Below are 21,482 nucleotides of genomic sequence, written 5' to 3'. Positions count from 1 at the left end.
CAACATGACCAGCTTCATCACCACCTAGACAGACACATGACCAGCTTCATCACCACCAGAACAACTAGCTTCATCACCACCTAGACAGACAACATGACTAGCTTCATCACCACCAGAACAACTAGCTTCATCACCACCTAGACAGACACATGACCAGCTTCATCACCACCTAGACAGACACATGACCAGCTTCATCACCACCTAGACAGACACATGACCAGCTTCATCACCACCAGAACAACTAGCTTCATCACCACCTAGACAGACACATGACCAGCTTCATCACCACCTAGACAGACACATGACCAGCTTCATCATCACCTAGACAGACACAACATGACCAGCTTCATCACCACCTAGACAGACAACATGACCAGCTTCATCACCACCAGAACAACTAGCTTCATCACCACCTAGACAGACACATGACCAGCTTCATCACCACCTAGACAGACACATGACCAGCTTCATCATCACCTAGACAGACACAACATGACCAGCTTCATCACCACCTAGACAGACAACATGACCAGCTTCATCACCACCTACAAGAGGCTGAGTGCCGTTTCAAAATATTATATTACTCCTGTAATATTGATACTGTAGATCTCCTGTAATATTGATACTGTATATCTCCTGTAATATTGATACTGTAGATCTCCTGTAATATTGATACTGTAGATCTCCTGTAATATTGATACTGTAGATCTCCTGTAATATTGATACTGTAGATCTCCTGTAATATTGATACTGTAGATCTCCTGTAATATTGATACTGTAGATCTCCTGTAATATTGATACTGTAGATCTCCTGTAATATTGATACTGTAGATCTCCTGTGATATTGATACTGTAGACCTCCTGTAATATTGATACTATAGATCTCCTGTAATATTGATACTATAGATATCCTGTAATATTGACACTGTAGATCACCTGTGATATTCATACTGTAGATCTCCTGTAATATTGATACTGTAGATCTCCTGTAATATTGATACTGTAGATCTCCTGTAATATTGATACTGTAGATCTCCTGTGATATTGATACTGTAGACCTCCTGTAATATTGATACTATAGATCTCCTGTAATATTGATACTATAGATATCCTGTAATATTGACACTGTAGATCTCCTGTGATATTCATACTGTAGATCTCCTGTAATATTGATACTGTAGATCTCCTGTAATATTGATACTGTAGATCTCCTTTAATATTGATACTGTGATATACTGTAGATCTCCTGTAATATTGATACTGTAGATCTCCTGTAATATTGATACTGTAGATCTCCTGTAATATTGATACTGTAGACCTCCTGTAATATTGATACTGTAGACCTCCTGTAATATTGATACTATAGATCTCCTGTAATATTGATACTATAGATATCCTGTAATATTGACACTGTAGATCTCCTGTGATATTCATACTGTAGATCTCCTGTAATATTGATACTGTAGATCTCCTGTAATATTGATACTATAGATATCCTGTAATATTGACACTGTAGATCACCTGTGATATTCATACTGTAGATCTCCTGTAATATTGATACTGTAGATCTCCTGTAATATTGATACTGTAGATCTCCTGTAATATTGATACTGTAGATCTCCTGTAATATTGATACTGTAGATCTCCTGTGATATTGATACTGTAGACCTCCTGTAATATTGATACTATAGATCTCCTGTAATATTGATACTATAGATATCCTGTAATATTGACACTGTAGATCTCCTGTGATATTCATACTGTAGATCTCCTGTAATATTGATACTGTAGATCTCCTGTAATATTGATACTGTAGATCTCCTTTAATATTGATACTGTGATATACTGTAGATCTCCTGTAATATTGATACTGTAGATCTCCTGTAATATTGATACTGTAGATCTCCTTTAATATTGATACTGTGATATACTGAGATCTCCTGTAATATTGATACTGTAGATCTCCTGTAATATTGATACTGTAGATCTCCTGTAATATTGATACTATAGATCTCCTGTAATATTGATACTATAGATCTCCTGTAATATTGATACTATAGATATCCTGTAATATTGACACTGTAGATCTCCTGTGATATTCATACTGTAGATCTCCTGTAATATTGATACTGTAGATCTCCTGTAATATTGATACTGTAGATCTCCTGTAATATTGATACTGTAGATCTCCTGTAATATTGATACTGTAGATCTCCTGTAATATTGATACTGTAGATCTCCTGTAATATTGATACTGTAGATCTCCTGTAATATTGATACTGTAGATCTCCTGTAATATTGATACTGTAGATCTCCTGTAATATTGATACTGTAGATCTCCTGTAATATTGATACTGTAGATCTCCTGTAATATTGATACTGTAGATCTCCTGTAATATTGATACTGTAGATCTCCTGTAATATTGATACTGTAGATCTCCTGTAATATTGATACTGTAGATCTCCTGTAATATTGATACTGTAGATCTCCTGTAATATTGATACTGTAGATCTCCTGTAATATTGATACTGTAGATCTCCTGTGATATTGATACTGTAGACCTCCTGTAATATTGATACTATAGATCTCCTGTAATATTGATACTATAGATATCCTGTAATATTGACACTGTAGATCACCTGTGATATTCATACTGTAGATCTCCTGTAATATTGATACTGTAGATCTCCTGTAATATTGATACTGTAGATCTCCTGTAATATTGATACTGTAGATCTCCTGTGATATTGATACTGTAGACCTCCTGTAATATTGATACTATAGATCTCCTGTAATATTGATACTATAGATATCCTGTAATATTGACACTGTAGATCTCCTGTGATATTCATACTGTAGATCTCCTGTAATATTGATACTGTAGATCTCCTGTAATATTGATACTGTAGATCTCCTTTAATATTGATACTGTGAGAGATCTCCTGTAATATTGATACTGTAGATCTCCTGTAATATTGATACTGTAGATCTCCTGTAATATTGATACTGTAGATCTCCTGTAATATTGATACTGTAGACCTCCTGTAATATTGATACTATAGATCTCCTGTAATATTGATACTATAGATATCCTGTAATATTGACACTGTAGATCTCCTGTGATATTCATACTGTAGATCTCCTGTAATATTGATACTGTAGATCTCCTGTAATATTGATACTGTAGATCTCCTTTAATATTGATATTGATATACTGTAGATCTCCTGTAATATTGATACTGTAGATCTCCTGTAATATTGATACTGTAGATCTCCTGTAATATTGATACTATAGATCTCCTGTAATATTGATACTATAGATCTCCTGTAATATTGATACTATAGATATCCTGTAATATTGACACTGTAGATCTCCTGTAATATTGATACTGTAGATCTCCTGTAATATTGATACTGTAGATCTCCTGTAATATTGATACTGTAGATCTCCTGTAATATTGATACTGTAGATCTCCTGTAATATTGATACTGTAGATCTCCTGTAATATTGATACTGTAGATCTCCTGTAATATTGATACTGTAGATCTCCTGTAATATTGATACTGTAGATCTCCTGTAATATTGATACTGTAGATCTCCTGTAATATTGATACTGTAGATCTCCTGTAATATTGATACTGTAGATCTCCTGTAATATTGATACTGTAGATCTCCTGTAATATTGATACTGTAGATCTCCTGTAATATTGATACTGTAGATCTCCTGTGATATTGATACTGTAGACCTCCTGTAATATTGATACTGTAGATCTCCTGTAATATTGATACTATAGATCTCCTGTAATATTGATACTGTAGATCACCTGTGATATTGATACTGTAGATCTCCTGTAATATTGATACTGTAGATCTCCTGTAATATTGATACTGTAGATCTCCTGTAATATTGATACTGTAGATCTCCTGTAATATTGATACTGTAGACTCCTGTAATATTGATACTATAGATCTCCTGTAATATTGATACTATAGATATCCTGTAATATTGATACTGTAGATCTCCTGTGATATTCATACTGTAGATCTCCTGTAATATTGATACTGTAGATCTCCTGTAATATTGATACTGTAGATCTCCTTTAATATTGATACTGTGATATACTGTAGATCTCCTGTAATATTGATACTGTAGACCTCCTGTAATATTGATACTATAGATCTCCTGTAATATTGATACTGTAGATCTCCTGTAATATTGATACTGTAGACCTCCTGTAATATTGATACTATAGATCTCCTGTAATATTGATACTGTAGATCTCCTGTAATATTGATACTGTAGATCTCCTGTAATATTGATACTGTAGATCTCCTGTAATATTGATACTGTAGATCTCCTGTAATATTGATACTGTAGATCTCCTGTAATATTGATACTGTAGATCTCCTGTAATATTGATACTGTAGATCTCCTGTAATATTGATACTGTAGATCTCCTGTAATATTGATACTGTAGATCTCCTGTAATATTGATACTGTAGATCTCCTGTAATATTGATACTGTAGATCTCCTGTAATATTGATACTGTAGATCTCCTGTAATATTGATACTGTAGATCTCCTGTAATATTGATACTGTAGATCTGCTGTAATATTGATACTGTAGATCTCCTGTAATATTGATACTGTAGATCTCCTGTAATATTGCTACTGCACATTTCGTTGTGAATTCACTGAATTGTTCAACCCAGATGTCGGCCATTTAGGAAGACACTCTTATTCAGAAAGACTTACTTAGTCCATTCAACATGAACAATTATTGTGTGTGTGTGTGATTCAGTGCGTGTGATTCAATGAGTGTGATTCAGTGAGTGTGATTCAGTGCGTGTGATTCGGTGTGTGTGATTCGGTGTGTGTGATTCGGTGCGTGTGATTCGGTGCGTGTGATTCGGTGCGTGTGATTCGGTGCGTGTGATTCGGTGCGTGTGATTCGGTGAGTGTGATTCGGTGTGTGTGATTCGGTGTGTGTGATTCGGTGCGTGTGATTCAGTGCCTGGTACCTGTAGGTCGTCGAGCAGGGACCCTCCCAGTGACATCTCTCCCAGAGGCATGTCAGGGTTTGTGCTGTGCAGGAAGCCTTGTACCTCTATACAGATATCTAGAGCTAGACTCTCAGCTCTGTGGACGACCTCTGGGGCTAAAGCTGCTCTGGTTGAATAATACTGCTGTAGACGGTCCTACAGAGAGAGAGAGAGAGAGAGAGGTTAGAGGTCAGATATCTAGAGCTAGACTCTCAGCACTGTGGACGAACTCTGGGGCTAAAGCTGCTCTGGTTGAATAATACTGCTGTAGACGGTCCTACAGAGAGAGAGAGAGGTTAGAGGTCAGATATCTAGAGCTAGACTCTCAGCTCTGTGGATGACCTCTGGGGCTAAAGCTGCTCTGGTTGAATAATACTGCTGTAGACGGTCCTACAGAGAAAGAGAGAGAGGTTAGAGGTCAGATATCTAGAGCTAGACTCTCAGCTCTGTGGACGACCTCTGGGGCTAAAGCTGCTCTGGTTGAATAATACTGCTGTAGACGGTCCTACAGAGAGAGGTTAGAGGTCAGATATCTAGAGCTAGACTCTCAGCTCTGTGGACGACCTCTGGGGATAAAGCTGCTCTGGTTGAATAATACTGCTGGAGACGGTCCTACAGAGAGAGAGAGAGAGAAAGAGAGGTTAGAGGTCAGATATCTAGAGCTAGACTCTCAGCTCGGTGGACGACCTCTGGGGCTAAAGCTGCTCTGGTTGAATAATACTGCTGGAGACGGTCCTACAGAGAGAGAGAGAGAGAGGTTAGAGGTCAGATATCTAGAGCTAGACTCTCAGCTCTGTGGACGACCTCTGGGGCTAAAGCTGCTCTGGTTGAATAATACTGCTGTAGACGGTCCTACAGAGAGAGGTTAGAGGTCAGATATCTGGAGCTAGACTCTCAGCTCTGTGGATGACCTCTGGGGCTAAAGCTGCTCTGGTTGAATAATACTGCTGTAGACGGTCCTACAGAGAGAGAGAGAGAGGTTAGAGGTCAGATATCTAGAGCTAGACTCTCAGCTCTGTGGACGACCTCTGGGGCTAAAGCTGCTCTGGTTGAATAATACTGCTGTAGACGGTCCTACAGAGAGAGAGAGAGGTTAGAGGTCAGATATCTAGAGCTAGACTCTCAGCTCTGTGGACGACCTCTGGGGCTAAAGCTGCTCTGGTTGAATAATACTGCTGTAGACGGTCCTACAGAGAGAGAGAGAGAGGTTAGAGGTCAGATATCTAGAGCTAGACTCTCAGCTCTGTGGATGACCTCTGGGGCTAAAGCTGCTCTGGTTGAATAATACTGCTGTAGACGGTCCTACAGAGAAAGAGAGAGAGGTTAGAGGTCAGATATCTAGAGCTAGACTCTCAGCTCTGTGGACGACCTCTGGGGCTAAAGCTGCTCTGGTTGAATAATACTGCTGTAGACGGTCCTACAGAGAGAGGTTAGAGGTCAGATATCTAGAGCTAGACTCTCAGCTCTGTGGACGACCTCTGGGGATAAAGCTGCTCTGGTTGAATAATACTGCTGGAGACGGTCCTACAGAGAGAGAGAGAGAAAGAGAGGTTAGAGGTCAGATATCTAGAGCTAGACTCTCAGCTCGGTGGACGACCTCTGGGGCTAAAGCTGCTCTGGTTGAATAATACTGCTGGAGACGGTCCTACAGAGAGAGAGAGAGAGAGGTTAGAGGTCAGATATCTAGAGCTAGACTCTCAGCTCTGTGGACGACCTCTGGGGCTAAAGCTGCTCTGGTTGAATAATACTGCTGTAGACGGTCCTACAGAGAGAGGTTAGAGGTCAGATATCTGGAGCTAGACTCTCAGCTCTGTGGATGACCTCTGGGGCTAAAGCTGCTCTGGTTGAATAATACTGCTGTAGACGGTCCTACAGAGAGAGAGAGAGAGAGAGAGAGAGAGAGTTAGAGGTCAGATATCTAGAGCTAGACTCTCAGCTCTGTGGACGACCTCTGGGGCTAAAGCTGCTCTGGTTGAATAATACTGCTGTAGACGGTCCTACAGAGAGAGAGAGAGGTTAGAGGTCAGATATCTAGAGCTAGACTCTCAGCTCTGTGGACGACCTCTGGGGCTAAAGCTGCTCTGGTTGAATAATACTGCTGTAGACGGTCCTACAGAGAGAGAGAGAGAGAGAGAGAGGTTAGAGGTCAGATATCTAGAGCTAGACTCTCAGCTCTGTGGATGACCTCTGGGGCTAAAGCTGCTCTGGTTGAATAATACTGCTGTAGACGGTCCTACAGAGAGAGAGAGAGAGAGAGGTTAGAGGTCAGATATCTAGAGCTAGACTCTCAGCTCTGTGGACGACCTCTGGTCAACAGGGCAGCTGAATCAAGCGCACCTGCCGCCAACAGGGCAGCTGAATCAAGCGCACCTGCCGCCAACAGGGCAGCTGAATCAAGCGCACCTGCCGCCAACAGGGCAGCTGAATCAAGCGCACCTGCCGCCAACAGGGCAGCTGAATCAAGCGCACCTGCCGCCAACAGGGCAGCTGAATCAAGCGCACCTGCCGCCAACAGACTAATTAAATAATAGGAGCCTAGAGCCTCATCTTTTCTCCAGAAATGGTTGGTGATCCACTAGAAATGTCTTGTAGATGGCCCAGTGGATGAAATGGTTGGTGATCCACTAGGAATGCCTTGAAGATGGCCCAGTGGATGAAATGGTTGGTGATCCACTAGGAATGCCTTGTAGATGGCCCAGTGGATGAAATGGTTGGTGATCCACTAGGAATGCCTTGTAGATGGCCCAGTGGATGAAAACCGACAGGTTGGTGATCCACTAGGAATGCCTTGAAGATGGGCCAGTGGATGAAAACCGACAGGAGAGATGTTCCTACCAGACTGGCTGTAAAGTAACAACATGTGGAAAAATGGTTTTTCGTAGGGTTGTCCCTAGCAGGAATCGAACCCACGATCCTTGACGTTGCAAGTACCACGCTCTACCAATTGGGCCACACAATCAGATCGCACACAGTCATGTTGATGCAATGCAGTCAGCCAGGAACACCAATGTAAACTCCTGGCTAGAGGTCAAGGGTCATACCTGCAGGGTGAGAGACAGCTGTAGGCTCTTGGGTCTCTGGGGCTCTGCTGCGTTGACAGGCTTCTCATTCAGACTAGACTTCTGCTGCTGGGGCTGGCACAGGTCAGCTAGAGAGAGAGGAGAGAGAGGATGGGGTTGGCACAGGTCAGCTAGGGGTGAGAAAGCAGAGAGAGGAGAGAGAGGATGGGGTGAGAAAGAGAGAGGAGAGAGAGGATGGGGTGAGAAAGAGAGAGAGAAGGAGAGGGTGGGGTGAGAAAGAGAGAGGAGAGAGTGGGTGGGGAGAGAAAGAAGAGAGAGGATGGGGTGAGAAAGAGAGAGGAGAGAGTGGGTGGGGTGAGAAAGAGAGAGAGGAGAGAGAGGAAGGGGTGAGAAAGAAGAGAGAGGAGAGGGAGGAAGGGGTGAGAAAGAGAGAGGAGAGAGAGGATGGGGTGAGAAAGAGAGAGAGAAGGAGAGGGTGGGGTGAGAAAGAGAGAGAGAAGGAGAGGGTGGGGTGAGAAAGAGAGAGGAGAGAGTGGGTGGGGAGAGAAAGAAGAGAGAGGATGGGGTGAGAAAGAGAGAGGAGAGAGTGGGTGGGGTGAGAAAGAGAGAGAGGAGAGAGAGGATGGGGTGAGAAAGAGAGAGAGGATGGGGTGAGAAAGAGAGAGGAGAGAGTGGGTGGGGTGAGAAAGAAGAGAGAGGAGAGAGAGGATGGGGTGAGAAAGAGAGAGGAGAGAGAGGATGGGGTGAGAAAGAGAGAGGAGAGAGAGGATGGGTGAGAAAGAGAGAGAGAGAGAGAGGGTGGGGTGAGAAAGAGAGAGAGAGGAGAGAGAGGGTGGGGTGAGAAAGAGAGAGAGGGTGGGGTGAGAAAGAAGAGAGGAGAGAGAGGGTGGGGTGAGAAAGAAGAGAGGAGAGAGAGGATGGGGTGAGAAAGAAGAGAGGAGAGAGGATGGGTGAGAAAGAGAGAGAGGAGAGAGAGGGTGGGGTGAGAAAGAGAGAGAGGGTGGGGTGAGAAAGAGAGAGGTGTCCTGTACCTTTCTGGATCATTAGTGGTGTGGTAATCAGTGTCCTGTACCTTTCTGGATCATTAGTGGTGTGGTGATCAGTGTCCTGTACCTTTCTGGATCAGTAGTGGTGTAGTAATCAGTGGTGTAGTAATCAGTGTCCTGCACCTTTCTGGATCATTAGTGGTGTGGTGATCAGTGTCCTGTACCTTTCTGGATCAGTAGTGGTGTGGTGATCAGTGTCCTGTACCTAGTGGTGTGGTGATCAGTGTCCTGTACCTAGTGGTGTGGTAATCAGTGTCCTGTACCTTTCTGGATCATTAGTGGTGTGGTAATCAGTGTCCTGTACCTTTCTGGATCAGTAGTAGTGGTGTGGTAATCAGTGTCCTGTACCTTTCTGGATCATTAGTGGTGTGGTAATCAGTGTCCTGTACCTTTCTGTATCAGTAGTGGTGTAGTGTGGTGATCAGTGTCCTGTACCTTTCTGGATCATTAGTTGTGTGGTGATCAGTGTCCTGTACCTTTCTGGATCATTAGTGGTGTAGTGTGGTGATCAGTGTCCTGTACCTTTCTGGATCAGTAGTGGTGTGGTAATCAGTGTCCTGTACCTTTCTGGATCATTAGTGGTGTGGTGATCAGTGTCCTGTACCTTTCTGGATCATTAGTGGTGTGGTGATCAGTGTCCTGTACCTAGTGGTGTGGTGATCAGTGTCCTGTACCTTTCTGGATCATTAGTGGTGTGGTGATCAGTGTCCTGTACCTTTCTGGATCATCAGTGGTGTGGTAATCAGTGTCCTGTACCTAGTGGTGATCAGTGTCCTGTACCTAGTGGTGTGGTGATCAGTGTCCTGTACCTAGTTGTGTGGTGATCAGTGTCCTGTACCTTTCTGGATCATTAGTTGTGTGGTAATCAGTGTCCTGTACCTTTCTGGATCATTAGTGGTGTGGTAATCAGTGTCCTGTACCTTTCTGGATCATTAGTGGTGTGGTAATCAGTGTCCTGTACCTTTCTGTATCAGTAGTGGTGTGGTAATCAGTGTCCTGTACCTAGTGGTGATCAGTGTCCTGTACCTAGTGGTGTGGTGATCAGTGTCCTGTACCTAGTGGTGTGGTGATCAGTGTCCTGTACCTAGTGGTGTGGTGATCAGTGTCCTGTACCTAGTGGTGTGGTGATCAGTGTCCTGTACCTTTCTGGATCATTAGTGGTGTGGTAATCAGTGTCCTGTACCTTTCTGGATCATTAGTGGTGTAGTGTGGTGATCAGTGTCCTGTACCTTTCTGGATCATTAGTGGTGTAGTGTGGTGATCAGTGTCCTGTACCTTTCTGTATCAGTAGTGGTGTGGTAATCAGTGTCCTGTACCTTTCTGTATCAGTAGTGGTGTGGTAATCAGTGTCCTGTACCTTTCTGGATCATTAGTGGTGTAGTGTGGTAATCAGTGTCCTGTACCTTTCTGGATCATTAGTGGTGTGGTGATCAGTGTCCTGTACCTTTCTGGATCAGTAGTGGTGTGGTGATCAGTGTCCTGTACCTTTCTGGATCATTAGTGGTGTAGTGTGGTGATCAGTGTCCTGTACCTTTCTGGATCATTAGTGGTGTGGGGATCAGTGTCCTGTACCTTTCTGGATCATTAGTGGTGTGGTAATCAGTGTCCTGTACCTTCATTAGTGGTGGATCAGTTCCTGTAGTGGTGTGTGGTGATCAGTGTCCTGTACCTTTCTGGATCATTAGTAGTGGTGTGGTGTGGTAATCAGTGTCCTGTACCTTTCTGGATCATTAGTGGTGTGGTGATCAGTGTCCTGTACCTTTCTGGATCATTAGTGGTGTGGTGATCAGTGTCCTGTACCTTTCTGGATCATTAGTGGTGTGGTAATCAGTGTCCTGTACCTTTCTGGATCATTAGTGGTGTGGTAATCAGTGTCCTGTACCTTTCTGGATCATTAGTGGTGTGGTGATCAGTGTCCTGTACCTAGTGGTGTGGTGATCAGTGTCCTGTACCTTTCTGGATCATTAGTGGTGTGTGATCAGTGTCCTGTACCTTTCTGGATCATTAGTGGTGTGGTGATCAGTGTCCTGTACCTTTCTGGATCATTAGTGGTGTGGTGATCAGTGTCCTGTACCTTTCTGGATCATTAGTGGTGTGTCAGTGTCCTGTACCTTTCTGGATCAATGGTGTGGTGATCAGTGTCCTGTACCTTTCTGGATCATTAGTGGTGTGGTAATCAGTGTCCTGTACCTTTCTGATCATTAGTGGTGTAGTGTGGTAATCAGTGTCCTGTACCTTTCTGGATCAGTAGTGGTGTGGTAATCAGTGTCCTGTACCTTTCTGGATCATTAGTGGTGTGGTGATCAGTGTCCTGTACCTTTCTGGATCATTAGTGGTGTGGTGATCAGTGTCCTGTACCTTTCTGGATCATTAGTGGTGTGGTGATCAGTGTCCTGTACCTTTCTGGATCATTAGTGGTGTGGTGATCAGTGTCCTGTACCTTTCTGTATCATTAGTGGTGTGGTGATCAGTGTCCTGTACCTTTCTGTATGGTGGTGTGGTGATCAGTAGTGGTGTGGTAATCAGTGTCCTGTACCTTTCTGGATCATTAGTGGTGTAGTGTGGTGATCAGTGTCCTGTACCTTTCTGTATCAGTAGTGGTGTGGTAATCAGTGTCCTGTACCTTTCTGGATCATTAGTGGTGTAGTGTGGTGATCAGTGTCCTGTACCTTTCTGGATCATTAGTGGTGTGGTGATCAGTGTCCTGTACCTTTCTGGATCAGTAGTGGTGTAGTGTGGTAATCAGTGTCCTGTACCTTTCTGGATCATTAGTGGTGTGGGGATCAGTGTCCTGTACCTTTCTGGATCATTAGTGGTGTAGTGATCAGTGTCCTGTACCTTTCTGGATCATTAGTGGTGTAGTGATCAGTGTCCTGTACCTTTCTGGATCATTAGTGGTGTGGTAATCAGTGTCCTGTACCTTTCTGGATCATTAGTGGTGTAGTGTGGTAATCAGTGTCCTGTACCTTTCTGGATCATCAGTGGTGTGGTAATCAGTGTCCTGTACCTTTCTGGATCATTAGTGGTGTGGTAATCAGTGTCCTGTACCTTTCTGGATCAGTAGTGGTGTGGTAATCAGTGTCCTGTACCTTTCTGTGGTTTGGTTGCCTTGGCGACATGTTTCATGACCACACTCTCCAGCCCCTTCCTTATGGACTTGGGGGAGGCGGAGACTAAGCCAAGCTCCTCCCAGCTCTCTGACATCTTCTGTTCCACCTTCTCGTCCTCCGCCGCTCGGCCCGCACGTTCTATCAACTACAGACACATTATAAACCTGCACGTTCTATCAACTACAGACACATTATAAACCTGCACGTTCTATCAACTACAGACACATTATAAACCTGCACGTTCTATCAACTACAGACACATTATAAACCTGCACGTTGTATCAACTACAGACACATTATAAACCTGCACGTTCTATCAACTACAGACACATTATAAACCTGCACGTTGTATCAACTACAGACACATTATAAACCTGCACGTTGTATCAACTACAGACACATTATAAACCTGCACGTTCTATCAACTACAGACACATTATAAACCTGCACGTTCTATCAACTACAGACACACGTTCTATCAACTACAGACACATTATAAACCTGCACGTTCTATCAACTACAGACACATTATAAACCTGCACGTTCTATCAACTACAGACACATTATAAACCTGCACGTTCTATCAACTACAGACACATTATAAACCTGCACGTTCTATCAACTACAGACACATTATAAACCTGCACGTTCTATCAACTACAGACACATTATAAACCTGCACGTTCTATCAACTACAGACACATTATAAACCTGCACGTTCTATCAACTACAGACACAGACACATTATAAACCTGCACGTTGTATCAACTACAGACACATTATAAACCTGCACGTTCTATCAACTACAGACACATTATAAACCTGCACGTTCTATCAACTACAGACACATTATAAACCTGCACGTTCTATCAACTAGACAACTACAAACACATTATAAACCTGCACGTTGTATCAACTACAGACACATTATAAACCTGCACGTTGTATCAACTACAGACACAGACACATTATAAACCTGCACGTTCTATCAACTACAGACACATTATAAACCTGCACGTTCTATCAACTACAGACACATTATAAACCTGCACGTTGTATCAACTACAGACACAGACACATTATAAACCTGCACGTTCTATCAACTACAGACACATTATAAACCTGCACGTTGTATCAACTACAGACACATTATAAACCTGCACGTTCTATCAACTACAGACACATTATAAACCTGCACGTTCTATCAACTACAGACACATTATAAACCTGCACGTTCTATCAACTACAGTATCAACTACAGACACATTATAAACCTGCACGTTCTATCAACTACAGACACATTATAAACCTGCACGTTGTATCAACTACAGACACATTATAAACCTGCACGTTCTATCAACTACAGACACATTATAAACCTGCACGTTCTATCAACTACAGACACATTATAAACCTGCACGTTCTATCAACTACAGACACATTATAAACCTGCACGTTGTATCAACTACAGACACATTATAAACCTGCACGTTCTATCAACTACAGACACATTATAAACCTGCACGTTCTATCAACTACAGACACATTATAAACCTGCACGTTGTATCAACTACAGACACATTATAAACCTGCACGTTGTATCAACTACAGACACATTATAAACCTGCACGTTCTATCAACTACAGACACATTATAAACCCGCACGTTCTATCAACTACAGACACATTATAAACAATCAACTACAGACACATTATAAACCTGCACGTTGTATCAACTACAGACACATTATAAACCTGCACGTTGTATCAACTACAGACACATTATAAACCTGCACGTTGTATCAACTACAGACACATTATAAACCTGCACGTTGTATCAACTACAGACACAGACACATTATAAACCCTGCACGTTGTATCAACTACAGACACATTATAAACCTGCACGTTGTATCAACTACAGACACATTATAAACCTGCACGTTCTATCAACTACAGACACATTATAAACCTGCACGTTCTATCAACTACAGACACATTATAAACCTGCACGTTCTATCAACTACAGACACATTATAAACCTGCACGTTCTATCAACTACAGACACATTATAAACCTGCACGTTCTATCAACTACAGACACATTATAAACCTGCACGTTCTATCAACTACAGACACATTATAAACCTGCACGTTCTATCAACTACAGACACATTATAAACCTGCACGTTGTATCAACTACAGACACATTATAAACCTGCACGTTGTATCAACTACAGACACATTATAAACCTGCACGTTGTATCAACTACAGACACATTATAAACCTGCACGTTGTATCAACTACAGACACATTATAAACCTGCACGTTCTATCAACTACAGACACATTATAAACCTGCACGTTGTATCAACTACAGACACATTATAAACCTGCACGCACGTTGTATCAACTACAGACACATTATAAACCTGCACGTTGTATCAACTACAGACACATTATAAACCTGCACGTTGTATCAACTACAGACACATTATAAACCTGCACGTTGTATCAACTACAGACACATTATAAACCTGCACGTTGTATCAACTACAGACACATTATAAACCTGCACGTTGTATCAACTACAGACACATTATAAACCTGCACGTTGTATCAACTACAGACACATTATAAACCTGCACGTTGTATCAACTTATAAACAGACACACAGACACATTATAAACCTGCACGTTGTATCAACTACAGACACATTATAAACCTGCACGTTGTATCAACTACAGACACATTATAAACCTGCACGTTCTATCAACTACAGACACATTATAAACCTGCACGTTCTATCAACTACAGACACATTATAAACCTGCACGTTGTATCAACTACAGACACATTATAAACCTGCACGTTCTATCAACTACAGACACATTATAAACCTGCACGTTGTATCAACTACAGACACATTATAAACCTGCACGTTCTATCAACTACAGACACATTATAAACCTGCACGTTGTATCAACTACAAACACATTATAAACCTGCACGTTGTATCAACTACAGACAAATTATAAACCTGCACGTTCTATCAACTACAGACACAGACACATTATAAACCTGCACGTTGTATCAACTACAGACACATTATAAACCTGCACGTTGTATCAACTACAGACACATTATAAACCTGCACATTCTATCAACTACAGACACAGACACATTATAAACCTGCACGTTGTATCAACTACAGACACATTATAAACCTGCACGTTCTATCAACTACAGACACATTATAAACCTGCACGTTGTATCAACTACAGACACATTATAAACCTGCACGTTCTATCAACTACAGACACATTATAAACCTGCACGTTGTATCAACTACAGACAAATTATAAACCTGCACGTTCTATCAACTACAGACACAGACACATTATAAACCTGCACTTTCTATCAACTACAGACACATTATAAACCTGCACGTTCTATCAACTACAGACACATTATAAACCTGCACGTTGTATCAACTACAGACACATTATAAACCTGCACGTTGTATCAACTACAGACACATTATAAACCTGCACGTTGTATCAACTACAGACACATTATAAACCTGCACGTTGTATCAACTACAGACACATTATAAACCTGCACGTTGTATCAACTACAGACACATTATAAACCTGCACGTTCTATCAACTACAGACACAGACACATTATAAACCTGCACGTTGTATCAACTACAGACACAGACACATTATAAACCTGCACGTTGTATCAACTACAGACACATTATAAACCTGCACGTTGTATCAACTACAGACACATTATAAACCTGCACGTTGTATCAACTACAGACACATTATAAACCTGCACGTTCTATCAACTACAGACACATTATAAACCTGCACGTTGTATCAACTACAGACACATTATAAACCTGCACGTTGTATCAACAACAGACACATTATAAACCTGAACTACCATCGTTCAGACACACACATATGCGCTCTCTCACACACACACAGGCCCTGTTTGAGCGCATAAAATCTGTGATGCATTGTGGGTAAATTGTGACTGACTTAAATACCTACAAAACGGTAATGAGTAATTATGATGCTAGATTATTTTGAAAGTTTCTCTCTCTCTCTCTCACCCTCTTGACAGCCAACGTAGCGATGCCCAGCACCGCGGCCCCTCCCACTCCCAGGACCAATCGAGCATTAGCCAGCAGGAAGTTTATCACCACGGCGATGCCCTCCTCGCCCCGGCTCCTCCCCCACCGGAAGTCCATCACTTCCTGTCCCGCAGAGTCACCTGATAGAAACAAGAAACAGAGAGAGATGACTTTCCGTTTCTGTCGAGGGATATATATGTATAGGCAGGGGCGTAACTTTCACTGGGGAGATGCCCCCCCCTCACCCCCCCATTCTGAAATGGCATTTTTGTCCCCCCCCAGTTTTATCATTGGAATGTGATACAAAACGAGGCTTTAGGACCATGCAGACGCCTCTGAGCAGTCGGGTTTGGAGTGTTTATCCTGCTGGAATTTAAAAAAATATACAGTACCAGTCAAAAGTTTAGAGACGCCTCCTCATTCAAGGGTTTTTCTTTATTTTTACTATTTTCTACATTGTTGAATAATAGTGAAGACATCAAAACTATGAAATAACACATATGGAATTATGTAGTAAACAAAAAAAGTGTTAAACAAATCCAAATATATGTTAGATTCTTCAGAGTTGCCACCCTTTGCCTTGATGACAGCTTTGCACACTCTTGGAATTCTCTCAACCAGCTTCATGAGGAATGCTTTTACAACAGTCTTGAAGGAGTTCCCACATATGCTGAGCACTTGTTGGCTGTTTTTCCTTCACTCTGCGTTCCAACTCATCCCAAACCATCTCAATTGGGTTGAGGTCGGGTGATTGTGGAGGCCAGGTCATCTGATGCAGCACTCCATCACCCTCCTTCTTGGTCAAATAGGCCTTACACAGCCAGGAGGTGTGTTAGGATCTGACAGGTCTAGGTCCTAGAGACTGAACCAGTCAACACCAGAGATAGGAGGTGACAGGTCTAGGTCCTAGAGACAGAACCAGTCCTGTCAGTCAACACCAGAGATAGGAGGTGACAGGTCTAGGTCCTAGAGACTGAACCAGACCTGTCAGTCAACACCAGAGATAGGAGGTGACAGGTCTAGGTCCTAGAGACTGAACCAGTCATGTCAGTCAACACCAGAAATAGGAGGTGACAGGTCTAGGTCCTAGAGACTGAACCAGTCAACACCAGAGACAGGAGATGACAGGTCTAGGTCCCGGAGACTGAACCAGTCCTGTCAGTCAACACCAGAGATAGGAGGTGACAGGTCTAGGTCCCGGAGACTGAACCAGTCAACACCAGAGACAGGAGGTGACAGGTCTAGGTCCCGGAGACTGAACCAGTCCTGTCAGTCAACACCAGAGATAGGAGGTGACAGGTCTAGGTCCTAGAGACTGAACCAGTCAACACCAGAGACAGGAGGTGACAGGTCTAGGTCCCGGAGACTGAACCAGTCAACACCAGAGACAGGAGGTGACAGGTCTAGGTCCCGGAGACTGAACCAGTCAACACCAGAGACAGGAGGTGACAGGTCTAGGTCCCGGAGACTGAACCAGTCAACACCAGAGACAGGAGGTGACAGGTCTAGGTCCCGGAGACTGAACCAGTCCTGTCAGTCAACACCAGAGATAGGAGGTGACAGGTCTAGGTCCTAGAGACTGAACCAGTAAACACCAGAGACAGGAGGTGACAGGTCTAGGTCCTAGAGACTGAACCAGTCCTGTCAGTCAACACCAGAGATAGGAGGTGACAGGTCTAGGTCCCGGAGACTGAACCAGTCAACACCAGAGACAGGAGGTGACAGGTCTAGGTCCCGGAGACTGAACCAGTCAACACCAGAGACAGGAGGTGACAGGTCTAGGTCCCGGAGACTGAACCAGTCCTGTCAGTCAACACCAGAGATAGGAGGTGACAGGTCTAGGTCCTAGAGACTGAACCAGTAAACACCAGAGACAGGAGGTGACAGGTCTAGGTCCTAGAGACTGAACCAGTCCTGTCAGTCAACACCAGAGATAGGAGGTGACAGGTCTAGGTCCCGGAGACTGAACCAGTCAACACCAGAGACAGGAGGTGACAGGTCTAGGTCCCGGAGACTGAACCAGTCCTGTCAGTCAACACCAGAGATAGGAGGTGACAGGTCTAGGTCCTAGAGACTGAACCAGTAAACACCAGAGACAGGAGGTGACAGGTCTAGGTCCTAGAGACTGAACCAGTCAACACCAGAGACAGGAGGTGACAGGTCTAGGTCCCGGAGACTGAACCAGTCAACACCAGAGACAGGAGGTGACAGGTCTAGGTCCCGGAGACTGAACCAGTCAACACCAGAGACAGGAGGTGACAGGTCTAGGTCCCGGAGACTGAACCAGTCAACACCAGAGACAGGAGGTGACAGGTCTAGGTCCCGGAGACTGAACCAGTCCTGTCAGTCAACACCAGAGATAGGAGGTGACAGGTCTAGGTCCTAGAGACTGAACCAGTAAACACCAGAGACAGGAGGTGACAGGTCTAGGTCCTAGAGACTGAACCAGTCCTGTCAGTCAACACCAGAGATAGGAGGTGACAGGTCTAGGTCCTAGAGACTGAACCAGTCAACACCAGAGATAGGAGGTGACAGGTCTAGGTCCCGGAGACTGAACCAGTCCTATCTCTGGTGTTGACTGACAGGCCTGTGTCACACTTTCCTTTCCCAGCTCTTACGTGACCGTTTTCTGTTGGTGTCATATTTATCTCCTGCTGCACCTGGCAGACAGAAATAGCCTCAGCAGATCACTCTGACAGAAAGCAGAGTCAGATGTCCCCTTGGCTACGCTGGCACTGGACGGAGCCCAAGACTTCAGCCCAAATGGCACCCTATTCTCTATGGGCCCTGGCCAAAAGTAGTGCACTCTATAGGGAAAAGGGTGCTATGGGCCCTGGCCAAAAGTAGTGCATTATATAGGGAAATGGGTGCTAGGGCCCTGGCCAAAAGTAGTGCACTATATAGGGAAAAGGGTGCTAGGGCCCTGGCCAAAAGTAGTGCACTATATATGGAAATTGGTGTCATTTGGGATTCAGACCAGTCTATTTAAAGACTGAGATGAGCTCCATTTGTGCAGGTCACATTATATTCCAGCTACTGTATATTCCTGGACCTGCTCAGATATAACAACCACCAACCAACTACCAGGGACCAGAAGCTTAAAGTCCAAACTCTCTACATATAGTATCTGCCATGGACCATATTGACTTATTCTCCCTGTGTCAGTATGTGCAACCCGAGACACCTTTGTCCAATTCCAAATTCCAGGCATCAGCTGAGAAGGGAGCTATTCATTCACCAAATGTTGACCCTTTTCCAGTACAATAACACACATCAACATAACGGGGGTCGATATATCTAACTCGCTGTAGCCATATCTATTGACAATGTTAAGGAGGACGTGTTCAGCCTGAGATAGTAGTTACAAAGCTAATACAGGTGAAACGTCCTCTGTTTATCTCCCCTTCGCCCAGTGTTTAATTGCAGCTGGTCTGGTTAGGTGGGATGGGCGCCGTACATTGAAATGTTTGTTTTGAAACGAGCTAGGTTAGCTGGTTAGCAGTAAATCAACTATTCGTAAAAACGCTGTAATGTTACTGTGAAAAGACATTACGTTAGCTAGCTAAGTTAGCCACATTACGTTAGCTAGCTAAGTTAGCCACATTACGTTAGCCAGCTAAGTTAGCCACATTACGTTAGCCAGCTAAGTTAGCCACATTACGTTAGCTAGCTAAGTTAGCCACATTACGTTAGCTAGCTAAGTTAGCCACATTACGTTAGCCAAGTTAGCATTACGTTAGCAAGCTAAGTTAGCCACATTGTTAGCTAGTTAAGTTAGCCACATTACGTTAGCTAGCTAAGTTAGCCACATTACGTTAGCTAGCTAAGTTAGCCACATTACGTTAGCTAGCTAAGTTAGCCACATTACGTTAGCCACATTACGTTAGCCAGCTCCAGCTGTTGTTATCATTTAGCTTAGCTGTTCGGGGACAACTCACCAATCTACAACTTCTGCTATATTGTATTCAAACTCCAATCCATTTTGTTAAAATAAAAATAAATATAAAAGAACCGTTATTTAGCCGACTAGTCGACCATATCTTGTGTTTTGATTTTCTGTCACCATGAAAAGAAGCCACGTCATACATAGTTACCGTTGCCTAGGGTCGGATCCCCCCGCAGACGTCATCGGATGGCGCATATACAATATATTAAAACATATTTAAAATATATAATGTTCTTAGATTAAAAATGTACAATATATTAAAACATATTTAAAATATATATAAATATATATATATAATGTTCTTAGATTTCAAAATAAATAAATATATAATGTTCTTAGATTAAAAATGTAAAATATATTCAAACATATTTAAAAAATATATATATATATAATGTTCTTATATTAAAAATGTACAATATATTAAAACATATTTAAAATATATATAAATATATAATGTTCTTAGATTAAAAATGTACAATATATTAAAACATATTTAATATATATATATATATATATATATAATGTTCTTAGATTAAAAATGTACAATATATTAAAACATATTTAAAATATATATAAATATAATGTTCTTAGATTAAAAATGTACAATATATTAAAACATATTTAATATATATATATATATAATGTTCTTAGATTAAAAATGTACAATATATTAAAACATATTTAAATATATATAAATATATAATGTTCTTAGATTAAAAATGTACAATATATTAAAACATATTTAAAATATATATATATATATATAATGTTCTTAGATTTCAAAATAAATAAATATATAATGTTCTTAGATTAAAAATGTAAAATATATTCAAACATATTTAAAATATATATATATATATAATGTTCTTATATTAAAAATGTACAATATATTAAAACATATTTAAAATATATATAAATATATAATGTTCTTAGATTAAAAATGTACAATATATTAAAACATATTTAAAATATATATAAATATAATGTTCTTAGATGACACCTAAAATACCTGTCAAGGTTGTAAGATCTGGCAGGCGGGACAAAAAAGGTGTTAGAATTGTAGGTATATGCATGTCCCTTAAGGTCCTTGTGTAATTGTAATGTGATATTGTACGCCCTAGCTCGATCGTCCATTGTTTGTAATCTATGTATGCTTGTGTTCCCTCGTGT

General features: G+C 41.9%; 1 pseudogene; it reads right to left on the bottom strand.

Moving 5' to 3' along the window:
* Positions 1–21,455, bottom strand: part of LOC124022092 — a 31,759-nt pseudogene extending 10,304 nt beyond the window's left edge.
* Between the last annotated feature and the right edge of the window lie 27 nt (positions 21,456–21,482).

Source organism: Oncorhynchus gorbuscha, unplaced genomic scaffold (assembly GCF_021184085.1).
Source record: "Oncorhynchus gorbuscha isolate QuinsamMale2020 ecotype Even-year unplaced genomic scaffold, OgorEven_v1.0 Un_scaffold_1289, whole genome shotgun sequence".
Taxonomy (NCBI): Eukaryota; Metazoa; Chordata; class Actinopteri; order Salmoniformes; family Salmonidae; genus Oncorhynchus; species Oncorhynchus gorbuscha.
Note: the sequence above shows the minus strand (reverse complement) of the source record. Positions and strands in the feature narration are given on the sequence as shown.